The 26,064-nt window shown below is 37.1% G+C and overlaps 1 protein-coding gene across 2 annotated transcripts in view; it reads right to left on the bottom strand.

Annotated features, from left to right (window-relative positions):
- LOC123529642 (uncharacterized) overlaps window positions 1-26,064 on the bottom strand; it is a 582,930-nt gene that overhangs the window by 158,092 nt on the left and 398,774 nt on the right. The gene's annotated exons all lie outside the window — the stretch shown is intronic.

Genomic DNA, 26,064 nt, shown 5'->3' with positions numbered 1-26,064 from the left:
TGGATTTTTAGACAATTAAAGGGCAATAACTCTGAAGTTACAAAAGAAATCCGTACAAAATTGTGTGTGCACAACCACATTATAGTGCTCTAAATTCTGTTAAAGTTTCATAGTTCAAGGTCAAATATATCAAAAGTTATGATGCAGAAATTGCCATATCTAAAGATCTATAGTACCCTATATTTTTGGGGGGGGGGGGGATTGGGGGAGGGGTGTGATCAAGGTAAGGGGGTGACCAGGTGTGGGTACACAACTTCACATGTTTACAATAAATGTTCATGGAAAAGAATGAAAGAAATTTAATGAAATTCTACCAAATGTTAAGTTTGTTATGTACAAATATGTGGATTTTTATACAATTAAAGGGCAATAACTCTAAATTTACAAATAAATCCAAATGAAATTGTGTGTACACAACCACATTATGGTGATCTAAATTCTGTTTAAGTGTCATAGTTCTAGGTGAAATATATCAAAAGTTATGATGCAGAAATTGCCATATTTATGGTACCCTATATAGTTAACACTAGAAACTTCTAAGGGCCATAACTCTGGTGTTACTTGGCCAATCTGACTGAAACTTGACGGGCCGCAAGAACTCATTGTGGTGAACATGTACATGAAGTTTTAAATAAATATTCCCAACCATTTCCTAGATATGGCTCCGGACGGACGGACAACGCCAAAACTATATCCCTCCGACTTTCGTCGGGGGATAATAACGATGATAAAGACCAAGTTTGATGCAGATCGATCAAGAGGTTCATGAGATCTTTAAAACTGTTTCAGGGCAATTATAATTTTAGCTCTAGCTGCCCCTGAAAGGGGCTGTGTGCCCCCATTTGAATTACTTTGGGAGAGGACCTTACAATGATACTACAGATCAACTCTGACGAAGACCCATCACATAGTTCATACGAAGAAGCCATTTATAGGTATTTCTATTTTCAACTCTAGCAGCCCTTACAAGGGGCAAAGAACCTTCATTTGAAAAATCTGGGAGAGGACCTTATTCTAATGCTACAGACAAGTTTGATGAAGCTCCATTTAACAGTTCATCTAAAGGTATTTCTATTTTCAACTCAAGCAATCCCTAAAAGGAGCCAAGTGCTCCCAATTGAACAAATTTGGGAGAGAACCTTGTACTAATGCTACAGACCAATTCTGATGAAGATCCATCAAGCGGTTCATGAGAAGAAGTTGCTTAAAGGTTTTTATATTTTATATCTTACACATAGTGGCACCTAAAAGGGGCCAAGCTGAACCATTTGATCAAAATTGGCTGAGGTTTGTGCCAGAATGCTACCAACCATGTTTGATGTTATTTTGACCAATAGTTTCAGAGGAAAGATGTTAAAATGTTGATGTATGATGCAGGAACATCCACCAATACCAAAAGCTCGAGATATAGCTGTTATAATACACAAAGTTCAGGTGAGCTAATAATCAAATGAAATCAAATGGTTTAACGGGATTAGATATGGAGAATATAAGAAATTATTCTGCAGAACGAAGTTTGCATTGAATACATTGACAATAGCCACTACCAGTACAAGAAAATGACATACATGTTCATGTTAAAATGATTCTATTGACAGGCATATACATCAAATAAAGTTCCATGAGGCTTTCAATTTTGTTAAAAAAGACAAAGCAGCTATCCAAATTGAGATAATGTAAAGCACTACTTATAATACTGCTCATGACATACATGGTCAGAGTCAGAACAGGAAGTAATCAAAACAGCAAGTACTTTCTAATAAGTTAACAAGCAAATTCAGTAAATTGGTAATTCCTCTGCCAAACAAGGTAAAGGTTTCACCGTTCAAGAAACATTCTCTGCCTACAAAAAGCACTTAAATGCATTGAATTTCAGTCTTTTTGAAAGTTACTCATTCTTAGTTATTGATCAAAACCATTTTTCTTTATTCAGTAACAATGACCTTGACCCAAGCTACCTAAAGTGAAACAAACAAAAAAGGTCTCTATTAAAGCTACCTATTTATCAGGTTTGGTCTGCTTACTTCATTCCTAAAAGAAACTAGAGTTGTCACAGGAGTGATGAATTATACCCCCACAATAAGACTTTGTCACAGAAATAAGCCAATGTCAAAGCCGAACTTGCTTGACCTTTGACCTACTGATCTCAAAATCAATAGGGGTCATCTGCTGGTCATGATCAATCTCCCTATGAAGTTTCATGTTCCTCGCCCCGAGCGTTCTCAAGTTATTGTTCGGAAACTGTTTAAATGTTCCCGGTCACACTGACGTTTGACCTTTTGAACTCAAAATAAATAGGGGTCATCTGATCCTAGGCCCAAGCGTTTTGAAGTTATCGTATGAAAACCGTTTAACTGTTCCAGGTCACTGTGACCCTGACCTGTGACCTACTGACCTCAAAATCAATAGGGGTCATCTGCTGGTCATGACCAACCTCCTATCAATTTTCATGATCCTAGGCCCTAGCGTTCTTATCATCTGGAAACCGTTTAATTGTTTCGAGTCATTGTGACATTGACCTTTGACCTACTGACCTCAAAGTCGTACTTGACCTGTATTTTATCATGTTACACCTGTGTACAAAATTTCATGATCATAGGCCCAAGCGTTCTCAAGTTATCATCCGGAAACCGTTCAACTGTTCCAGGTCATTGTGACCTTGACCTTTGACCTACTGACTTCAAAGTCGAACTTGACCTGTATTTCATGATATAACACCTGTGTACCAAAATTTATGATCCCAGGCCAAAGCGTTCTCAAGTTATCATCCGGAAACCGTTTAACTATTCAGGGTCATTGTGACCTTGACCTTTGACCTAAAAGTCGAACTTGACCTGTATTTTTTAATTTTTACACCTGTGTACCAAAAATTATTTAAATCTGTCAAGCCTTTCATGAGTTATTGTCCGGAAATCATGAAAACCAAAGGACCGACCGACCAACAGACTGACTGACAAGCTCACTCCTATATACCACCCCGCCCCACCCCCCCCCCCCCCCCCACTCATCTTCGTTTTGTGGGGGTATAATTATCGTGAAAAAACACTTTTCTATTTTTAGTAATGACGATCCTGACCTTGACCTAAGCAACAAAAAAAATACATCTAAAACCATGGCCTCCATGCAAGCTTCCTAAATTCCAAGTTCAGATGCAATACACTATTCCTTACTGAAGTTTTTGAGCAGAAACAATTTTCTACTTTTAGTAACAGCGACTTTGACCCTGTGACCAGAATGCATATCATACATCAGTTTCAGAGAATTTCGCCGAATCTTGCAGGGCAAAATTTCCCAGTTACAATTAATATTATTACGATGTTTAACTGAAATCCTACAAATCATGTCTGAGATATGACTCCAGACGGACAAAAAATCAAATAAAAACACTATATAGAATTAAGGGCCATAAATCTTGTCTTCCTCAACCAATGAATGAAATTTGCAGGGCCGCATTGCCCTACAGCAGTTAACATTTCTACCATGTTTTATTTAAATCCAAACATTTCTGAGATATGACTCCGGGCGGACAGAAAAGGGAATAAAACACTACATATGTAAAACAACAGGCCATAAATCTTGTCTTACTCAAGCAATCTGACCGGAAAGTGCAGCGTGGCATTTCCCTATAGCAGTTAACATTTCTACCATGTTTCATTTAAATACTCTACACCATTTCATAGATATACTTACAGACAAACTGACTGATGGAAAGATGGACTGATAACACCAAGACTATATCCCTCCACTTTCGGCGGAGATAATAAAATATCTAAGCCTATAACAAATATCTGATATACCAATTATTGAAACTACAATTTAACAAGAAACAAGTGAATGAAGTATTGCCATGCAATACAAAGTCCCCTACTGGAAGGCACCTAATTTTCTCTACTGCAGTATAACATAATGAACTGATATCTGTCAATGATGTATAAACAATATTGTACTATATTTACAATATGTTATAACAACACGCTTGGATTAAAATGTGCATATATAAAAACCCACAGTTGTTTTCATATTGAAATGTTTTTGCAGATTCTAACAAGAGTACCAGAACGTCACAATATACGCCCGTCACAGCAAATTTCTTAACTCTAGCACCTGTATTTGCAAATGGAATTTTAATTTTGTGGTTGTTTAGTAATCATTGTAAGTCATTTGTTTTTCTAAGTCCACAAAAAAACTCCTTACCAGGTAGAGATACCTTAAAATAAACCTAAAATTTGAAAGTAACATCCATGTTGTACCACAGAAAAGTGGTCTTGTTTTTTACCTACGGTCAATTATAAAAAAGTTACAATATAAGTTATTTATAGTAACAACTAAGGGAAGATAATCTTAAAAAAAAAAAAAAAAAAATTCCCTAAAAAAATTGTTAGTCCACACAAAAATCTTTACCAGGTAGAGATTAGTCAAAATACACCTCATAATTGGATGTAGCATGCATGTTGTACTACAGAAAAGTGGTCTCGATTTTTCCCTACAACTAGTAATGAAAAAGTTACAATATAAGCTATTTATAGTAACAACAAAGGAAAGTAATTCTAAAGAAGGGAATTGCGCATGACACTTCGTCTCATGATGGTGTATAATTGTGCCAAGTTACATCAAAATCCCTCCATGCATGAAGAAGAAATGCTTCGGACAAAGTCATTCTTGTATCTGACCTTTGGCCTCTAAGTGTGACCTTGACCTTTGACCTAGGGACCTGGTTCTCCGCCTCGTGGTGGTGAAAATTTGTGCAAAGTTATAACAAAATCACTCTATGCATGAAGAAGAAATGCTCCGGACAAGGTTTTCATTCTTGTATCCTTTAACCTCTAAGTGTGACCTTGACCTTAGACCCAGGGACCTGGTTCTTGTGCATGACACTCCACCTCGTGCTGATGAACATTTGTGCCAAGTTATATCAAAATCCCTCCATGCATGAAGAAGATATGCTCCGGACAAAGTTTTCTTTCTTGTATCCTTTGACCTCTAAGTGTGACCTTGACCTTAGAGCTAGGGACCTGGTTCTTGCGCAAGACACTCCGTCTCATGATGATGAACAATTGTGCCAACTTTCATCAAAATCCCTCTATGCATGAAGAAGATATGCTCCGGACAAAGTCATTCTTGAATTTGACCTTTGACCTCTAAGTGTGACCTTGACCTTAGACCTAGGGACCTGGTTTTTGCGCATGACACTCCGTCTCATGATGGTGAACAATTGTGCCAAGTTTCATCAAAATCCCTTCATGCATGTAGAAGATATGCTCCGGACAAAGTCTGTGGACGCCGCCCGCCCGCCCGCCAGGGGCGTTCCCATAATACGTCCCGTTTTTCAAACGGGCGTATAAAAAGTTATCATATAAGTTATTTATAGTACCAACAAAGGGAAATTAATCTTAAATAAAAAAAAAATCTATATAATATAGGTCCACAAGAAACTCTTTACCAGGTAGAGGAAGGTCAAAATACACCTAAAAATTGGATGTAACATGCATGTTGTACCACAGAAAAGTGGTCTCGATTTTTCTCTACGGCCAGTAATAAAAAAGTTACAATAAAATCTATTTATAGTAATAACAAAGGGACGTAATTCTAAAAACAAGGGTGCCTCATGGTGGTGAACATTTGTTCCAAGTTACATCAAAATCCCTCAATGCATGAAGAAGAAATGCTCCGGACAAAATCATTCTTGAATTTGACCTTTGACCTCTAAATATGACCTTGACCTTAGACCTAGGGACCTGGTTCTTGCGCATGACAATCCGTCTTATGTTGGTGAATATTTGTGCCAAGTTACATCAAAATCCCTCCATGCATGAAGAAATGCTCCAGACAAAGTCATTCTTGTGTCTGACCTTTGGTCTCTTAAGTGTGACCTTGACATTAGACCCTGGCCTGGGTTTTGCGCATAACATGTTGTCTCATCCGGGGGAAATAATTGTCCAACTGATATCAAAATTTTCCCTGTTTTGCATACAAATTATAGACGGGGACAGGAAAAAAATCCTACTGCCCTTTTGCCCAAAAGTGTGACCTTGCCCTTTTAAAACAGGGACGGGGTTTTTCGCATGCACGTCTCTCACATGGGAATTTTTGCAAGTAATAGGAAACCCCCTTTGAGGATGACAGAGTCTGGACGGCAGGAAAAAAACCTTACTGCCCTTTGACCCAACTGTGACCTTGACCTTCAGCTGGGGGCCCGGGGTTTTTGCGCATGAACGTCGCTCATCATGGGGAACTTTTGCCAAAGTAATATTAAAACCCTTAAAAAGGTTAGAGTTATGGACCGGACACGAAAAAACCCCTTTTCATGTTTTTAAAATTTGACGCAAAAGTGTGCCTTGACGTTTGCCTAGGGGTTGAAATTTGTGCTGCCCAATGTCTTATTAGGGGAACTTTTTGTGACAAGAAATATTAAAACCCCTTCTGGATGGCAGCGTTAGGGCCCGGGACAAAAAAAAAAAAACCTGTTGATTTTGCCCTCCAATTGTGACCTTGAATTTAAAAGTGGGGGGTCTGGGTTTTGGCAGACACGTCGTTCATCATGGGGAAATTTTGTGCCAAGTAATATTAAAACCCCTTATGGAGGGGGGAGAGTTATGGACCGGACAGAAAGAAAGCCCGTTGCCCTTTGACCCCCAAAATTGTGACCTTCCTTGAGCTGGGGGCCCGGGTTTGCGCATGCACTCACCTCATCGGGGGAACATTTGTGAAAGTAATTTTAAAAAACCCTTCAGGGAGGGGAGATTTGGACGGACAGGAAAAACCCCTGTTGCCCTTTTGACCTCCAATTTGACCTTGATCTTTGAGCTAGGGGTCCGGGTTTTGCCAAAAAACCCGTCGTCTCTTTGGGGAATTTGTGCCAAGTAATTTTCAAACCCCTTTCGGGATGACAGATTTTGGGAAACCGGACACGAAATTGGGGGAGGACGGACGGCCCCCGGTTCTAACGAAACGGTTTTTATGTGACACCCCCTTTTGTTCTCTTATTTTCTAACTCAATAAAAAGAAAAAGGTCCAAAACGAACGGAATAAATGCATCAAAGAAAAGTAGTTTGCAATCATACATCATTTCGCGGGCACGGAAACGGGGGCCCGGGAATGAGGGAAAAAACGATTCTATAGTCCCCAAACTGGTTTCCCAGTAGGGGACTAAAAATACTTTTATTTCATTAAAAAAAATGTGGCAGCCACATTATAAAAAGCCTTTTTAAAGCTGATTGATGGAAAAATTTCGATGTAAAAAAAATTTATCTTACCTGAGAAATTTTTAATGAAAGGGCCGATAAAAAGCTTAAACGTAAGAGTGGTTCAGGACTTTGTCTAAGGTAATTTTTACAACACCAAATAGTATTCACATTTTCTAAATTCAGATCAACGACTCTGGGCATTAAAACACTGATACGGTTTCTCCTTTTTGTTTTCTCATACTAAAACCCTTAAAATTCCCCAAAAAAAGAAAAATCAACATGGAACTTTTGTCAGTCGGGCTTGTAAAAAAATTCCCTGCAAAAGTAAGTGATATTTTGGGTTAACAATAATTAGTCACACGTTCGGGTTTAAAATTTGTACTTTGGAGCTGCCCTTTTTAAATGTAAGTTAAATGCTTTAAAGTTGTAGTATTAAGTTTTTTCCCAGTGATCAAAAAAATAATCCTAAAATGGGAAAATGTGGAACTCCCATCGTAAACACAACAAAAACGAAAATGTTGCAGGTGGGTTTGTTTAAAGCTGTTCTTTGAGGGTAGTGGAAATGCATGCTACCGTCCACCCCCTAAACATTTACCATGCTAAAGTACAAAAAAAAACAATTTAAGAATCCGAGATGTGTTAAAGGGCGGGCACTGGAAATTTCAATTTTACACTAGTGTGAAATTCCATGAAAAGCGGGTATGGTCCCCAGTTAAAAAAAGGGTTTCCCCTAAACGAGAAAACAATGAGCAAAACTAAAAAAAAGGAATTTTTAAAAGGGGGGATTGGGGTTTATGGAGCCGCTTAAGGAATGCCAAAAAAAAATTAAAAAGCAGGACCAAATCCAAGGGGTGATTAAACAATACTCAAAGCAAATAATGCTAAAGCTTTAGCATAGCTTACTAACTTTGGTTTAAAATTAGCATTATTTTTAATGAAAAATTGGGCATTAATCATTACTTGGCATTTTTTAAAAAAAATGATTATAAGCATTGCATTGCTTTACCCCCCCGCCTGTTGTCAGTATAGAGGTTCAATTTCAATTAAACATGCATAGTGTACTTGATTATAACAGCAGACAACCTATTTTGATTTGGTTTTAAACACAAAACCGATTAATTAAAGGGAAAAGAACTTGTGGCTTTGGACTCCCTTTAAAGTGGCCCTTTTAACCAAAATCACTGAGAATGTTATTGTTCCTAGTATGAAACTTGAGAACAGACCCGGCCCAAATCCCCCTATTTTGGTCAAATATATACTCTTGTTTATGGACCAGGTTGGTTGAATTCTCCTTAAGTACTTATAATGCCATGTCTTTGTTGGGGTAAAGGGGGCAAATTTAAAAACATAAGGTCCTAAATGCACCTTGATTTTGACTAATTCTTGTGAAAAACAAAATTTAAAAAAAACATTTTCCTGAAGTTGATGCGAAAAAAAAAATGGAAAAAGAAACCCAAGAGTTCTTTAAGGTTGCTTACTTAAAAAAATTTTGGGGTTTTTTCAAAGTTTTTATTTTTTCCCAAGTTTTTTGAAAAAATGCGGGTAAAACTTTCGGCCTAGGGCTTGTTACCCCTTCCCCAACCAAATGAAGTCTTTTTTTTTTTTTTTTCCCCCGACGTTTTTTGATCTTCCCCCTTTTTTTCTTGACCTAGTTTTTCAAAAAAAAATTCCCTTTTGGAAAAAAAAATACCCCCGAGAACGGGTTTTTTTTTAAATTTACCTTTTCCTATTTTTAAGGGTCCCCTTTTAAACTTCCCAGAAAACACAAAGGAACTTGACCAACGAAGTTTCTATGGCCCTGGGGGGGGAAAGGGTTTTTTTTTAAGATAACCCCCGTTTTTGGGGCCCTTTTTTTTTTTGTTTTTTCAAGTCATTAACCCTTTATAAGTATTTCCCCCCCAAAAAAAATTTTTTTTTTTTTGAATTAATTTTTTTTTAGTTTTTTAATTTGTTTTTCAAAGGAAAATTAGAATTTATAAATTTTTGGAAAAATATCTCTGGGGTTTAAATTTTTTTTTTATCGTTGTTTTTTCCGGACCCCTTTGAAGCCTTTTGGAAATTTGTTTTCTGGTTTTGTTTGGTTTTGGGGCCCAATTTTTTTTTTTTGGTAACTGTTTTTAAGTGGGGTTGGGGAAATTGTGAAAAAGGAAACAAATTTTCGTCCCGAAAAAAGGCCTTTTGGGGGAAAGTTTTTTTTATTAACGACCATTTTTTGGGGGGGAAGTTTTGGGGGCCCGAAAAAAGGGGTTTTAAAGGGGGGTGGGTTGAAAGGGCCAAAATTTTTTTTTTACCCTTCCCGTTTTTCCCGGGGGTTTTTTTTAAAAAAAAAAATGTTGTTTTGAAAGTTGGGGGTTTGGGGGGAAAGGTTTTTTTTTTTTGAATGTTTTTTGGAGGGTTTTTTTTTTTTGTTTTTTTTCGTTGGTTTTGCCTTTTTAAGTTTGTAAAAAAATTTTTTAAAATAAAGGGTTTTTTTTTTTTGGGACCTTTATTCCCCCAGTACCCTTGGGCTTGACCGTATTCAAAATAAAATTCAAACAATTTATTCCCAGAAAAAAATTTGGTTTAGGGACAGTTTTTTAATTTCCACGATGTTTTCAAGTCCCTTTTTAAACCCCCCCCCAAAAAATAACCCCTTTTTTTGCTTTGGGTTTTGGTTTGGAAAGGGAAAATTTTTTTATTTTTTGGGCCCCTTGTTTTTTAAGGGGTGAAACCCGTTTACCTAAATAATTTAATTAAAAAAATTTACCAATTTAAAACCTTAAAAAAGAAAATTATAGAAAAAAGTCCCCCAACAATTTTTCCCGCGTTTAACTTTTAAGTTCTGTCATATGTTGCGTCCTTTTCAATAAAAAAAAAAAGTTTGGTTAAAAATTTTCTATATAAAAATCCCCCTTTTTTCTTTTTTTTTTTCCATTATCAAAAAATCATAAAAAAAATTTTTATAAACCTTTCCCCCCAAAAAAAAAAAAAAAAATCTATAAAATATAAATCCACAAGAAACTTTTTTACCGTAGAGATAGATCAAAAACCTAAAATTTGGATGTACCGTGCATGTTGTACCACAGAAAAGTGGTCTCAATTTTTCCCTATGGCCAGTAATAAAAAAAGTTACAATATAATCTATTTATAGTAACAACAAAGGGACATAATTCTAAAAAAAGTGTGCCTCATAGTGGTGAACATTTCTGCCAAGTAACATCAAAATCCCTCCATGTAGGAAGAAGAAATGCTCGGACAAAGTCATTCTTGAATTTGACCTTTAACCTCTAAGTATGACCTTGACCTTAGACCTAGAGCCGGAGCTTTGCGCACAACATCTTGTCTCATCCAGGGAAATGTTTGTGCCAACTGATATTCAAATCCTGTTTTGCATGACAAAGTTATACACCGGACAGGAAAAAAATCCTATTGACCTCTGATCTCAAAGTGTGACCTTGACCTTTAAGCTAGGGTTCTAGGTGTTGCGCATGACACGTCGTCTCTTTATGGGGAATATTTATACCAAGTAATATTGTAATCCCTTGATGGATGACAAAGTTCTGGACCAGACAGGAAAAAAACCCTACTGACCTTTGGCCTCCAATTGTGACCTTGACCTTTGAGCTAGGGGTCCGGAGTTTGCACATGACATGTTGCCTCATCATTAGGCACATTTGTGCTAAGTAATATCAAAATCCCTTCATGGATGGCAGAGTTATGGACCGGACAGGAAAAAAGCCCTATTGACATTTGTCCCCAAATGGTGACCTTGAACTTTGAGCAAGGGCTCCGGCATTTGCGCAGGACATGTTGTCTCATCATGGGGAACATCTGTGCTAAGTAATATTGAAATCCCTTAATGAATGACAGAGTTATGGACCGGACAGGAAACAGACCCTGTTCAATGCCAAGTTAACATTTGACTGCTAAGTGTGACCTTGACCTTTGAGCTAGGGGTCTGAAAGTTGTGCACGACACATCGTCTTATTATGAGGTACATTTGTGCCAATTGATATTAAAATCCCTTCATAGATGGGAGAATTATGGACCAGACAGGAAAAAAGCCCTGTTGACCTTTGACCTCAAATTGTGACCTTGACCTTTGAGCTAGGGGTGCAGGTTTTGCGCATGACACGTCGTCTCATCATGGGGAACATTTGTGACAAGTAACATTAAAATCCCTTCATGGATGAAAGAGTTATGGACCGGACACGAAACAGACCCTGTTCATGCCATGTTAACATTTGACTGCTAAGTGTGACCTTGACCTTTGAGCTAGGGCTCTCAAAGTTGTGCATGGCACATCATCTTATTATGAGGTACAATTGTGCCAAGTGATATTAAAATCCCTTCATGGATGGGAGAGTTATGGACCGGACAGGAAAAAAGCCCTGTTGACCTTTGACCTCCAATTGTGACCTTGACCTTTAAGCTAGGGGTCCGGGTTTTGCGCATGACACGTCGTCTCATCATGGGGAACATTTGTGCCAAGTAATATAAAAATCCCTTCATGGATAAAAGAGTTATGGACCGGACACGAAATTGCGGACGGACGGAATGACAGAATGACGGAATGACGGAAAAGCGCATTCCTATAGTCCCCGAAACTGGTTTTCAACCAGTAGGGGACTAATTATGGCCTCTAGGGAGGTCACAAGGTTTTTCTATTTTTAGACCTACTGACCTAGTTTTCGATGGCACGTGACCCAGTTTCGAACTTGACCTAGAATTTACCAAGATGAACATTCTGACCCATTTTCATAAAGATCCCTTGAAAACTGTGACCTCTAGAGATGTCACAAGGAAAAGTTTACGCACGCACGGACGGACGGACGGACGGACGGACGATGGAAACCGCGCGATCACAAAAGCTCACCTTGTCACTTTGTGACAGGTGAGCTAGAAATAGAAAAATCTTGTGACCTCTCTAGAGGCCATATTTCTCAATGGATCTTCATGGAACTTGGTCAAAACGTTCATCTTGATAATATCTAGGTCAAGTTCGAAACTGGGTCACGTGGGGACAAAAACTAGGTCAGTAGGTCTAAAAAAAGAAAAACCTTGTGACCTCTCTAGAGGCCATATTTCTCAATGGATCTTCATGAAAATTGGTCAGAATGTTTATCTTGATAATATCTAGGTCAAGTTCAAAACTGGGTAACGTGGGGATAAAAACTAGGTCAGTAGGTCTAAAAATAGAAAAACCTTGTGACCTCTCTAAAGGCCATATTTCTCAATGGATCTTCATGAAAATTGGTCAGAATGTTTATCTTGATGATATCGAGGTCCAGTTCAAAACTGGGTCACGTGGGGTTAAAAACTAGGTCAGTAGATTTAAAAATAGAAAAACCTTGTGACCTCTCTAGAGGCCATATTTTTTCATGAGATCTTCATGAATATTGGTGAGATTGTTCACCTTGATGATATCTAGGTCAAGTTCGAAACTGGGTCACGTGCATTCAAAAACTAGGTTAGTAGGTCAAATAATAGAAAAACGTTGTGACCTCTCTAAAGGCCATATTTTTCATGGGATCTGTATGAAAGTTGGTCTGAATGTTCATCTTGATGATATCTAGGTCAAGTTCGAAACTGGGTCATGTGCGGTCAAAAACTAGGTCAGTAGGTCGAAAAATAGAAAAACCTTGTGACCTCTCTAGAGGCCATATTTTTCACGAGATCTTCATGAAAATTGGTGAGAATGTCCACCTTGATGATATCTAGGTCAAGTTTAAAAGTGGGTCACGTGCCTTCTAAAACTAGGTCATTAGGTCAAATAATAGAAAAACCTTGTGACCTCTCTAGAGGTCATATTTTTCAATGGATCTTCATGAAAATTGGTCAGAATTTTTTATCTTGATGATATCTAGGTCACATGTGCTCAAAAACTAGGTCACTATGTCAAATAATAGAAATAACGACGTCATACTCAGTTTAACACTGGGTCATGTGGGGATAGGTGAGCATTTCAGGACCATCATGGTCCTCTTGTTAGACCTACTGACATAGTTTTTGACCGCACGTGACCCAGTTTCGAACTTGGCCTAGATATCATCAAGATGAACATTCAGACCAACTTTCATACAGATCCCATGAAAAATATGTCCTTTAGAGAGGTCACAAGGTTTTTCTATTATTTGACCTACTGACCTAGTTTTTGAAGACAAGTGACCCAGTTTCGTCCCTGACCTAGATATCATCAAGGAGAACGTTCTGACCAATTTTCATGAAGATCTTGTGAAATATATGGCCTCTAGAAAGGTCACAAGGTTTTTCTATTTTTAGACCTACTGACCTAGTTTTTGACCGCACGTGACCCAGTTTCGAACTTGACCTAGATATCATCAAGATGAACATTCAGACCAACTTTCATACAGATCCCATGAAAAATATGGCCTTTAGAGAGGTCACAAGGTTTTTCTATTATTTGACCTACTGACCTAGTTTTTGAGGGCACGTGACCCAGTTTCGAACATGACCTAGATATCATCAAGGTAAACGCTCTGACCAATTTTCATGAAGATCTTATGAAATATATGGCCTCTAGAGAGGTCACAATGTTTTTCTATTTTTAGACCTACTGACCTAGTTTTTAAAGGCACGTGACCAAGTTTTGAACTTGACCTAAATATAATCAAGTTTAACATTCTGACCAATTTTCATGAAGATCCATTGAAAATTATGGCCTCTAGAGAGGTCACAAGGTTTTTCTATTTTTAGACCTACTGACCTAGTTTTTGATGGCACGTGACCCAGTTTCGAACTTGACCTAGATATCATCAAGGTAAACATTCAGACCAACTTCAGGCCTCCTAGCAGGCCTGAACAAAAATAAAGGTTTTTATAAAGGCTCCAATCTATGGAAATAAAGGCCTTTTAGTGTAAAATATTAAAAAATAAAGAGTAAATAAAGGCTATTTTTGTCGGAATTCTCGTTGAAAACACATAATATATATAGGTATTTACTAAAAAAAAGTTAATTTATATATGGAAACCCACACTCTAAAACCAGATATCAGAAATAGGCATGTTTGATATTATCTAATACTGTTTGAATTATACATTATGATTGATATACATACCTAATTTAATGGGTATACCTACTTTCACTGCACATTTATATCACCTATTTTGTATATGGTTCCTGTTTTATACATTGTAGTGTCTACATCAACTTTGCTCAGAATGCTGTATCTTCACCAGACCTTGTCCACTGTTACCATAGTGTAAACATCATGTCACCAGACTATTTCAAGCATTCAGCTCCATGGTACCTTATGCTAAATACATGGAACACCCATGGTCTGGTGAACACTTCTGCAAACATCTACATGTATGTGGTCTGGTGAACACAACAGCATTCTGAATAACTCAAGATGAAAGATACACAAGCAGTATCCTAATAACAACACTTAAAAGGGGGGGGGGGAGAAGAAATACAGTAGTATACCCATTACTTGCTTTAAACTGGCACGGCAAGCAGTCGGAACAAAAATATAGGTTTTGAGTGAAAATTACAGGCTATTTGGCGTTTTAAAGGTTTTTTCAGAAGATTTAAAGGTTTTAAAGGTTTGCTCTGAAATTAAAGGCTTTTAAAGGTTTTAAAGGTTTCACTAGGAGGCCTGCAACTTTCATAAAGATCCCATGAAAAATGTGACCTCTAGAGTGGTCAGAAGCAAAAGTTTACGGACGCACGGACGGACGACGGACACCGCGCGATCACAAAAGCTCACCTTGTCACTTTGTGACAGGTGAGCTAAAAACAAGAAAATTAGGAGAGTGGGTCAAGGTAAAGACTATGCAAGATTACTTTTGAAATCTGTAAAAAAAAATATTACAGGTGGTCCAAATCCTTTTGCTGTAGCTTAGAAAACAAGAAAGTAGGTCAGTAGGTCACACTGATGATCACTGAAAGTCTGTTAAAAGATGGGCATGCAAAAATATACATGTCATCCAAACTTCAAAGCTGTATCTTAAAAAACAAGAAATAGGTCAGTAGGTCACATTCAAGGTTACTGAAAATTAGTTTAAAGATCAGTGTGCAAAACTGTAAATGTCATCCAAATTTCAAGGCTGTATCTTAAAAAACAAGAAAGTAGGTCAGTAGGTCACATTCAAGGTTACTGAAAATCAGTTTTAAGGTCGGTGTGCAAAACTGTACATGTCATTCAAATTTCAAAGCTGTGTCTTAAAAAACAAGAAAGTAGGTCAGTAGGTCACATTCAAGGTTACTGAAAATCAGTTTTAAGATCGGTGTGCAAAACTGTAAATGTCATCCAAATTTCAAGGCTGTATCTTAAAAAACAAGAAAGTAGGTCAGTAGGTCACATTCAAGGTTACTGAAAATCAGTTTTAAGGTCGGTGTGCAAAACTGTACATGTCATTCAAATTTCAAAGCTGTGTCTTAAAAAACAAGAAAGTAGGTCAGTAGGTCACATTCAAGGTTACTGAAAATCAGTTTTAAGATCGGTGTGCAAAACTGTACATGTCATTCAAATTTCATGGCTGTATCTTAAAAAACAAGAAAGTAGGTCAGTAGGTCAAGGTTACAGTCAAGTGACCTCTAATTACTTGAGGTCATAAGGTAATTATAATAAAACAGTCTTGGAAATATGATCAGATATTTTTTGAAGTATTCTTTCCGATATAACTCATATAAAAACTATGTGACCCTCGGGGTGGGGCCTCTTTTCACCCCAGGGGCATAATTTGAACAATCTTGTTAGGCAATGCTACATACTGAATATCAAAAGCCTAGGCCTTGAACTTTTAGTCAAGAAGATTTTTTAAAGTTTTTTTCTATGTAAGTCTATGTAAAACTTGGGACCCCAAGGGCAGGGCCTCTTTTTACCCCAGAGGCATAATTTGAACAATCTTGGTAAAGGACCACTAGGCAATGCAACATACCAAAAATCAAAAGCCTAGGGCTTGTGGTTTCAGACAAGATTTTTATTTATTTTTTCCTATATAAGTCTATGCAAAACTTGGGACCCGCTGGGCGGGGCCTCTTTTCACCCCAGGGGCATAATTTGAATAATCTTGGTAGAGAACCACAAGGCAATGCTACATACCAAACATCAAAGGCCTAGGTCTTGTGGTTTCAGACAAGAAGATTTTTATTTTTTTTCCCTATTTAAGTCTATGTTAAACTTGAGACCCCTGGGGCATATTTTGAACAATTTTGGTAGGGAACCAAAAGGCAATGCTACATACCAAATATCAAAGGCCTAGGTCTTTTGGTTTCAGACAAGAAGATTTTTTAAGTTTTTTCCTATATACATGTAAGTCTATGTAAAACTTGGGACCCCTCGGGACGGGCCTCCTTTCACCCCAGGGGCATAATTTGAACAATCTTTTTAGAGGACCATTAGATGATGTCACATGCCAAATATTGAGGCTCTATGCCTTGTGGTTTTGGACAAGAAGATTTTCAAAGTTTTCCCTATATAAGTCTATGTAAACCATGTGACCCCAAGGGCGGGGCCATATTTGACCCTAGGGGAATAATTTGAACAAAATTGGTAGATTTTTAAAGTTTTTCCTTTCGGTTGCCATGGCAACCAGAGTTCTAAATGAACAATTTTTAAAGAAGACCATCCAAGGAACATCCCTGTGAAGTTTCATCAAAATTGACCTGATGGTTTAAAGCCCTGCTCCGCGGATATTCAAATTCTGTGTGTATACAAATTGTGTATGCAACCCATGATTACAATAGGTAACAGTTAACGGCCACGCGCCACACTTTATTTCATAGTTCATAGTCAGGATTTTCATGCTTTTTCAGTGACAATTTAAGGTTACAAGGTAGGATTTGAGCAGGTCTTTAAGGAGATGCTGTTTAAAGGAAAGTGTGGAAGGACGCCAGACGAAGCCATTTCTTTTGTTATTTTCTATTGTTTGAATAGGGGGCCCTGGCCCTTTAATCTACTGTTAACGGATTGAAGCTATTGTTCTCTTTACTGTTAGATGGCCCTCTCTTTCATTCCGGTTGCCCTGATGGACGCCGGACGCCGAACGGTGAGCGATCACAATAGCTCACCCCAAGCCTTTGAAAGTTTTTGAACAATCAGCTGTTATTGCATTTAATTATGAATAAAGGGCATATGTTTTGTTCATAAATGAACAATGTCTATAAAATTAGTTACCTTAATATGAAGTCCTCTCTTTTCCACCACCTCCAGACATCTGATTATGCGGGGCCATAGCGCAAACTGGATAAAAGAAAGAATACTAGACGCACACCCGAGGATAAGTATGTATGTCACATAAACTTGCCGTATGAAATCATTTACATAGATTTTACATTGCTTTGAGCTCTGCACCTTTGCCTTTTTTGAGTTATCTAGACCATACTTTTATCAAATAGTCTAGCCAAGTGTACACTAGAGTTTACAATGAATGTTTCTGACGTTCAGTGCACTTTGAATTACGCACAAGGTTCGAGATTACCTCTGCCCAGTAAGGTTTTCTCCGAACACAGTTTACATCCAACATGAAAATGTCAATGAAATGACCAATTTGATATTTCAACAAATTTATTCAACACGTGTAGAGAGGAAAATCAGTTTTGACTCACAAGTGTAAGGCCTGTTGGAAGGACAACACTCTCCACTATTTGACTCTTTTTTCTAAGATATTACTACTACTACGTACAAAACACGCAGCCTCACCAAAACGAAACCCACAGCACGTAGACGCGTACAACACAAGCACACACACAAAGCCAACACATAAGGACAAAACGAACAAACGAAGGAACACAGTGGGGCACCGCCTTGGAACGGTCAGTGGCAAAAACACCACTGGGGAGCTTAAGCCGGTTTATGGTGCGCACCCAACCTCACTCTTACCCCCACCATGTTCAAAAGACACGGGGCAGTGTATATAAAAGTTATCCCTCCAGGTAATTCTCTAACACACGTAATGGAAACAAAAAGGCATGGCATGTAAAACACAAAAATGCTCGTGTATAAATATATAAAAAGCAAACCTTTAGAACCAAAAACGTATGTACTCAATGCCTTTGCAGAAGACAGAGTAACAAGAGAAACACCCTTAAGGGCCCGACGAAACAGGCCAGAAGACAGATATAAAAACAGTTCAGTCCTGGTAGGATTTAAAAACTGATCATCATAGAGTAAGAAATGTAGAAATTTTAAAGATGTTTTTAACAAATCTTAGTGCCCCCACACACAGCCCCCAAATATTACCGACCAAAATAAGATACAAAGAAACCATAAGAGATTATGTGACTTGAGTAAGTGTAAGAAATGTGAAAAGAAAAGGAAGGAGGTGCGACAGGGGTGTGTTTGTTTATGGTGGAGGGTGTGTGTGTGGAGGCAGCGTGTGTATGTGGGAATCTAAGAAACAAAACGAGATATAAGTTAGAAATAACTAGATATGTGTCCATAGGACACAGGTGTCCCCAAACCTTTCCTGGTATTGTATATAGTTAAATAACCCTAAGAGAATTATCATTTTAAGATGACTGCAACCTAAACTTTTAAACATTTGTGTAATTTCAACTAAGTCAAGGATCATAATTCTGGTCTGGCTGAGTGAAATCCAAAACAGAATACCAGGTATACAACACATGCTACGTAACAATCCCCTAACGTTTTATGACTCTATGTCAAATACTTTTTTAGATACATGTAACACAAACTTTTAGGTAGGCAGTGGAACTAAAAATACAAATTTCAAGTAGGCACTACCTATTCTAGATATATGTGTAGTTAACTGCATCAAAGTACACAGTCTGGAAAAATAATTAAAATATCATTTTCTGAAAAAGAGTTATCTGATCTGAAAAAATGATCTTGGATAAAATATTTGAAGAAATGTTGACAACTCCGCTAAGACTTTATTGCAGGCTAAGGTGAATATTGACCTAGTACCTCAAGCAAACCATGTACTTTTTACCTCTAGACATGAAAAAAAAACATGCATAATTACTACAGTCTGAAAAGAAAACTATGTAAAGACAAGTGAAAAGTTTTTCCGCCGCCAGAAATGTATATTCAGATCAGTTATAATGAATGTCCTTTTTTATTGTGAGCAATGTTTTGTCAAAAACAATTAGGGTCATCTACAGGTCATGGCAATCTAAATACTGTATATTAATTTATATCCTAAACTAGAATGTGTCTGTGGGACACAGGGTGTGCCCCAACTGGTTGTTGATTTGGGTTTTACGGCGCGCCAACACAGTATAGGTTATATGGCGCCAAACAGGACTACAAATTTTGGTTTTACATCTCATTTACATCGAAATAAAAACATGAGGTATGGAATCAAATTTTATATACCTGCCGGAATCACAGAGTTACAGCAAAACCAAGTGTTAAGACCCTTTTAGTCGCCTCTTACGATCATGCAAGGGTAAGACAGTGGTTCCAATTCTTTTCATACACAGATCATCCCAGAACCACATGGGGCGCCCCAACTGGTATATTTGTCACAAATAAGGGGCAATAATTCAAATGTTTGCAGTCTTAAGGGGGTATAGCCTCAACAAACATTTTATAAAAAGGATTCATTATTCTAGGCCATGTACTTTTTGAGCTATGACCATCACAAACAAAAAATCCACTATTTTGGCTATTTCAAGGGCCGTAAATCTGTAATAAGCGCTAAAATTCTCAAGAAGAATGACAAGTGTGCAAGGTCACATCACGATAAAGACTCAAGCAAGGTTTCATGAATTTACATCAAATACTTTTTGAGCTAGGCACATTATTAGGTGAAAATGTGCACTTTTGACTATTTCAGGGGCCATAACTTTGAAAATAGGGGGTGGAGCCAGCCAAAAAAATAAGAGGTGTGCAAGTTTATATCATGATAAAGACTCATGCAAGTTTTCATCCATTTATATCATATACTTTTTGTGCTAGGTGCGTCACAGATGAAAATGTGCATTTCTATTTCAGGGGCAATAACTCTGGAAATAGGGGGGCGGAGGCAGACAAAAAACAAGAGTGCCAGAATGTCACAATATACGCCCGTCACAGCAAATTTCTTTACACTAGCACCTGTATTTTCAAATGGAATTTTAATTTTGTAGTTGTTTAGTAATCATTATAATTCTTTTATTTTTCTAAGTCCACAAAAAACTCCTTACCAGGTAGAGATACCTTAAAATATACCTAAAATTTGAAAGTAACATCTATGTTGTACCACAGAAAAGTGGTCTTGGTTTTCCCCTACGGTCAATTATAAAAAAGTTATAATATAAGTGTTATTTATAGTAACAACTAAGGGAAGTTAATCTTTAAAAAAAAAAAAAAAAAAAAAAAAATTGCAAGTCCACACAAAAATCCGTACCAGGTAGAGATAAGTCAAAATACACCTCAAAATTGGATGTAACATGCATGTTGTACTACAGAAAAGTGGTCTCGATTTTTCCCTACGACTAGTAATGAAAAAGTTACAATATAAGCTATTTATAGTAACCACAAAGGGAAGTAATTCTAAGGAAGGGACCTGCGCATGACACTTCGTCTCATGATGGTGTACAATTGTGCCAAGTTACATCAAAATCCCTCCATGCATGAAGAAGAAATGCTCCGGACAAAGTCATTCTTGTATCTGACCTTTGGCCTCTAAGTGTGACCTTGACCTTAGATCTAGGGACCTGGTTCTTGCGCAAGACACTCCGTCTCATGACGGTGAACAATTGTGTCAAGTTTCATCAAAATCCCTCCATGCATGAAGAAGATATGCTCCGGACAGTCTGTGGACGCCGCCCGCCCGCCCATCATCATCAATTTATATCAATTACTTTTTGAGCTAGGCGCATCACAAACTTCGGACGGACGGACGGACGGACGCACGCACGCACGGACAAGACCAAATCTATATGCCCCACCACTCATGGGGGGCACAAAAAATCTAAAATCTATACTTTATGCAAACTAACCACACTTTCCTAACCAGAATCCTAACCAGAAGTTATGTAAACAATAGAGCTGTCATTGATTCGGTCTGAGTCATATTGACGATATCGATATATTTGAAGACAGATATCGACGATATATCGATTTGCACACATGTATTTGAGCCAGTTACAGGCTATCACCTATTTTGCTGTTTTGTGTGTGTATATTTGACTACTTATTAATCCCCCCGCCCCAAGTGGTGGGGGGTTATAGGAATGGTCTCCGTCCGTCCGTCTGTCCGTAACACTTTGTGTCTGCTCCATATCTGCTAAACCCCTTGAAGGATTTTCATGAAATTTGGGTCAAATGATCACCTCATCAAGACGATGTGCAGACCCCATGAGTCAGCCATGCCGACTGAAGGTCAAGGTCACAACTTCGGAAGAAAGGTTTATTTAATAAGCTTTCCATTTTGTGTCTGCTTGATATCTCCTAAACCCCTTGAAGGATATTCATCAAACCTGGGTCAAATGAACACCTCATCAAGACGTTGTGCAGAATTCATGAGTCAGCCATGTCAGTTCAAGGTCAAGGTCACAGCTAAAGGTCAAAGGTTTACCCTTTCACTATCCATAGTAGTGGCAGGGGATTGAGCTGTCTTTCAGACTGCCTTGTTATGTATGTTTTTGTAATACACTAGATTTTGTCATATGGCTATGGTGCGAGTTTAGACGTGACACAATCTGACAGTTTGTCAACTTCATTTACCGGGCAGAGTACTTTTGGGGAGGAAATACAAGGATTTGGGTTGGGAAAAAAGAAGCTTTTTAGAGATTTTGTGAATCTTTTTATTTGTAAATGTATTAATATTTTAAAATGTGTATCGATAATCAATCGGCCAAAAAACATCACCGATACATCGATATTATTTCTATCGTAGACGGCTCTAGTAAACATATTTCCATTTACTCAACAAACTTAACATATCTCTATCAAAGGTTATCATCTCACTGACCAGCTGATTATTTGTTTACATGTTATGTACGCAGATATTGATGACGTCATACACATCAATTTTATATTAAGAAAAAGCATAATTCCACAAATCTCCGATAATCGTGGTAATCCTACATCACCAACATATTATAAAATTCTTGTATCTAAGTGAGATGTACCACATGAAAGGCGAAAATTGTACAAATAAAAATGTAAACAAAAGGATCGTGTGGGTCACGGTCATCCGAAAGCAAAAGATGAAGATTGTCGTAACTTACGGTGTGTTATGAAGATGGTCGAAACGTGTCACGTGACCAAAGATTTTTTCTTGGTTTTAAAAAAACATTATATATATATATATATATAGCATAACTAGAATGTGTCTGTAGGACACAGGGTGTGCCCCCACTGGTATATTTGTCACAAATAAGGGGCAATAATTCAAATGTTTGCAGTCTTAAAGGTGGTCAATCACATTAAAGCAAAATTTTGTGACATTTTTTACTTTTTGTATATTCTGTTAGAGATTTATTTAAGAAACAAAAATACCCATTACTTAGAGTTAGATCCCTGTTAGAAATGTATACTTTACTGATTTTCATAAAAATTTGTAATTACTCCCCTTTAATATGAAAATATTTAAAATGCTTGGTATTTCTTTTTATTTCCATATAATTCCGAGTTTTACATTCGCATTGGATAGATATACCAAATATTTAACAATCTGAATCAAAATGTGGGTTTTAAAATGCATGTAGCTTCTGAATTTCATTTTTTTTCCATTCTATCTTGGTTGCGCAACCAAGATAGGCAAAGGGGGGTAATAATAATTTTTCAAACTTGCATTTCTAATGAATTCAATCTATATATGTAATTGTTAATGCAATTATTTTACGAATATAATACAATATATCGGTTAGTTATACATTTTCTTAGGTAAAGTATGTTTATCACATTTATACTTATGATAAAATAACTCGATCTTGGTTGGGCAACTGCAATAGGAAAACCAATTATTAAAAATATCTCCAGTGAAAACCGAACTTGTATTAAGCGCTAACTGAACATAAATGAGTGTAAATGATCAGATGTTAAAGTTTAAAACAAATCCGTTACTAAGCCAAAATCTGATTATCCACCTTTAAGGGGGTATAGCCTCAACAAACATTTTATGAAAAGGATTCATTTTTCTAGGCCATATACTTTTTGAGCTATGAGCATCACTAACAAAGAATCCTTTATTTTGGCTATTTCAAGGGCCATAACTCTGTAATAAGCGCTAAGATTCTCAAGAAGAATGCCAAGTGTGCAAGGTCACATCATGATAAAGACTCAAGCAAGGTTTCATGAGCTAGGCGTGTCTTAAGGTGAAAATGTGCATTTTTGACTATAACAGGGGCAATAACTCTGGAAATAGAGGGCGGAGCCAGACGAAAAATAGGCAAGTTTATATCAAGGTAAAGACTCATGCAAGGTTTCATCAATTTATATCAAATACTTTTTGAGCTAGGCGCGTCATGAACTTCGGACGGATGCACGGACAAGACCCTATATGCCCCCACCACTCATGGGGGAGAGGGGGGGGGGCACAAAAATAGGTATAGAATAATAACAATTTATGTATTTAACCGACAAGCATCATTTAACTAGAAGACTAAATTAATACACATTAATACTGGTAATGAAACCCATTTCATGTTGTTTCAAGATTATGTTCTTCCACTATGCCAATATTCAAATAACTTTTCTTGTGATTACTAAAGAAAGGTTTTTCCATCTTCTACAAAAAGAATATAACTTTTAAGTTCCTCTTTTAACATATATCTTCCAGAACTTTAAAGTAGTCAAGTACTACTTACCACTGACATGCTTTGACTTGCCAAACTGTTCACATGCGGCTGAGTATAGCTACTAGATCGCATGGGTTCATCCTGTGTAGGAGTTGGAGGGTCTTGCGCAACCGATGCTGGTATATACGACTTCTGAGGGGTAACATTCACTTTCAACTGATCCTGCGAGTATGACGAGACATTCAGTGGGGGGAGCGACTTTGCAGTTGATGTTACCGGCTGAGGTGCTGGTGGCGTTGCCGGCTTAGGTGGTGCTTTATAATTAAATACAGCCCTTCGCAGCATCCGATTGGCTATCAGACCATCAAGTGATACATCCATACTGTCACAAGAAGGGCAGACATGGTCCTCTGTTTCTAACAGCTTGTTACGAATACCTGAAATTTAAACAAAAATTTATAATGTAATCATGATAATACTTTTATGACAAGGCTTCATTGCTTTTTAAGGCCAGATTTTTTTTTTGTTTACGGGTGAAACACAGTATAGGGAACAGCAGTGTTGCACTTGGAGGTGAAAAAACAAGTTCTTAATTTTGGCAAAAAAAGTATTTTTCTACATAGTAGAGTGCTTGAAGTATAAGCAACTTAAGTGGTTTGCTGGTACTTGCATCGGAAATGTAATTTTTAAAGGCTGATAAAATGCATATTTTTGCTGGTTACGGACACTACAAGTGGTATATTTTGTAAAATAAAGCTTCAAATTTATGATAAACTTTAACTATTTTTACTGCTTTGTAGGACAAACACATGGAAATACATAATGCAAGGCAACAATAGGACTGGGAAAGGTACAGATACTGAAAAAAGAAACATATTGTTGGATATTACTTTGTTGCTAAAAAACATGTATATTTCAAATCATCTGACATCTTCAATTTCAGTGTTAATGATGAAAACTTAATGAAAAATCAACACAAATTCTGTCTTTGTTGAAACAAAATGACTTAGATTAAAGGGAAAGTGATTAATTTTCAAAAAAACAACTATTGATTGATACCAGTAATTGGTTACGGACACTACAAAAAAGCCTCAAGAATGGTTTTGCATTAGATTATGTTAAAAACATTAAACCCACTCATGAATTATTTGAAATAATGTTAAAATGGTATCTGAATGGAAAGTATTTAAATTTGATATTCTTCAAACAAAAATATACAACTTGCCAAATTTAAACCAATGAAAAAGAAAACAGAACAACAAAATCTGAAAACTTCCAGTTTTCATGAAATCTTGTAACTTAATAAGCAATATTAAGTTCTCTAAGTGATACATTATTATCAATACTTTGTATTCATATCACACAACTGACACTTACACTTTTTTACGCAAGAATGTCACTAACCGGAAAAAAGAAATTAAGTTCATGGTTATGGACACTATAAACTATGAATTATCAAACGAAAGTACACATAATTATCTATAATCTTTTTGTAACCTTTTTTTCAAATTTTCAGATGTCTTGGTGTTGAAAATGTAGCCCTATTATCAGTCATGGTAGATTCATCTATAAATGCAACAACATTGTCTCTTATCTCCTATGACTATTTGCGCGGACACATAAATTTCTTTCCACTCTTTTTCCTATATCATGTGATTTTGATATTAGTTGCTTCCTTAACTAATCTAGTTTTGAGTTACTCTTCTCTACTTCTTTTCGCTGTCTCATTCTACAATCCTTCTTTCTTTCTTTCTCTCTCATTTTTTTTTATTTAATTTTCACATTGCCTGTATCGAGTTTCTGCCTTTCTTGCCATTTAACCTCTTATTACCTATTCAGCATTTTTGTGCCTTTTAAGTTTGAGCACTGCAGCTGCCTCATCAGATCAAAACTCTATATCTGAATCACAAATGCACAATGAAATCAGACATACTTCTACATAAAAAGCAGTTAAATTGCAATATAAAACTAGATATTATAACCATACGACACAGATGCGCACACATACTGTGCCATTTTCTACAAAGTAAAAATGATCATAACTGCCGCCAGAAAAAATATACTCAGAGAAGATTCCTTCCCCCTATGGTCATCTGCACATAAAGCTTGTTCATCTGTTAAAGTTCGAAGCAAATCAGGCTAAAAGTTTGGGAATCGTTGGACACACAGGATTTCCCCTACCATACTATATTCCATATAGCAAAAATTATCAAAGGGCCATTACTAAAGTAAAAACAGTCA

The sequence above is a fragment of the Mercenaria mercenaria genome, chromosome 14 (genome assembly GCF_021730395.1).
Source record: "Mercenaria mercenaria strain notata chromosome 14, MADL_Memer_1, whole genome shotgun sequence".
NCBI lineage: Eukaryota > Metazoa > Mollusca > Bivalvia > Venerida > Veneridae > Mercenaria > Mercenaria mercenaria.
Note: the sequence above shows the minus strand (reverse complement) of the source record. Positions and strands in the feature narration are given on the sequence as shown.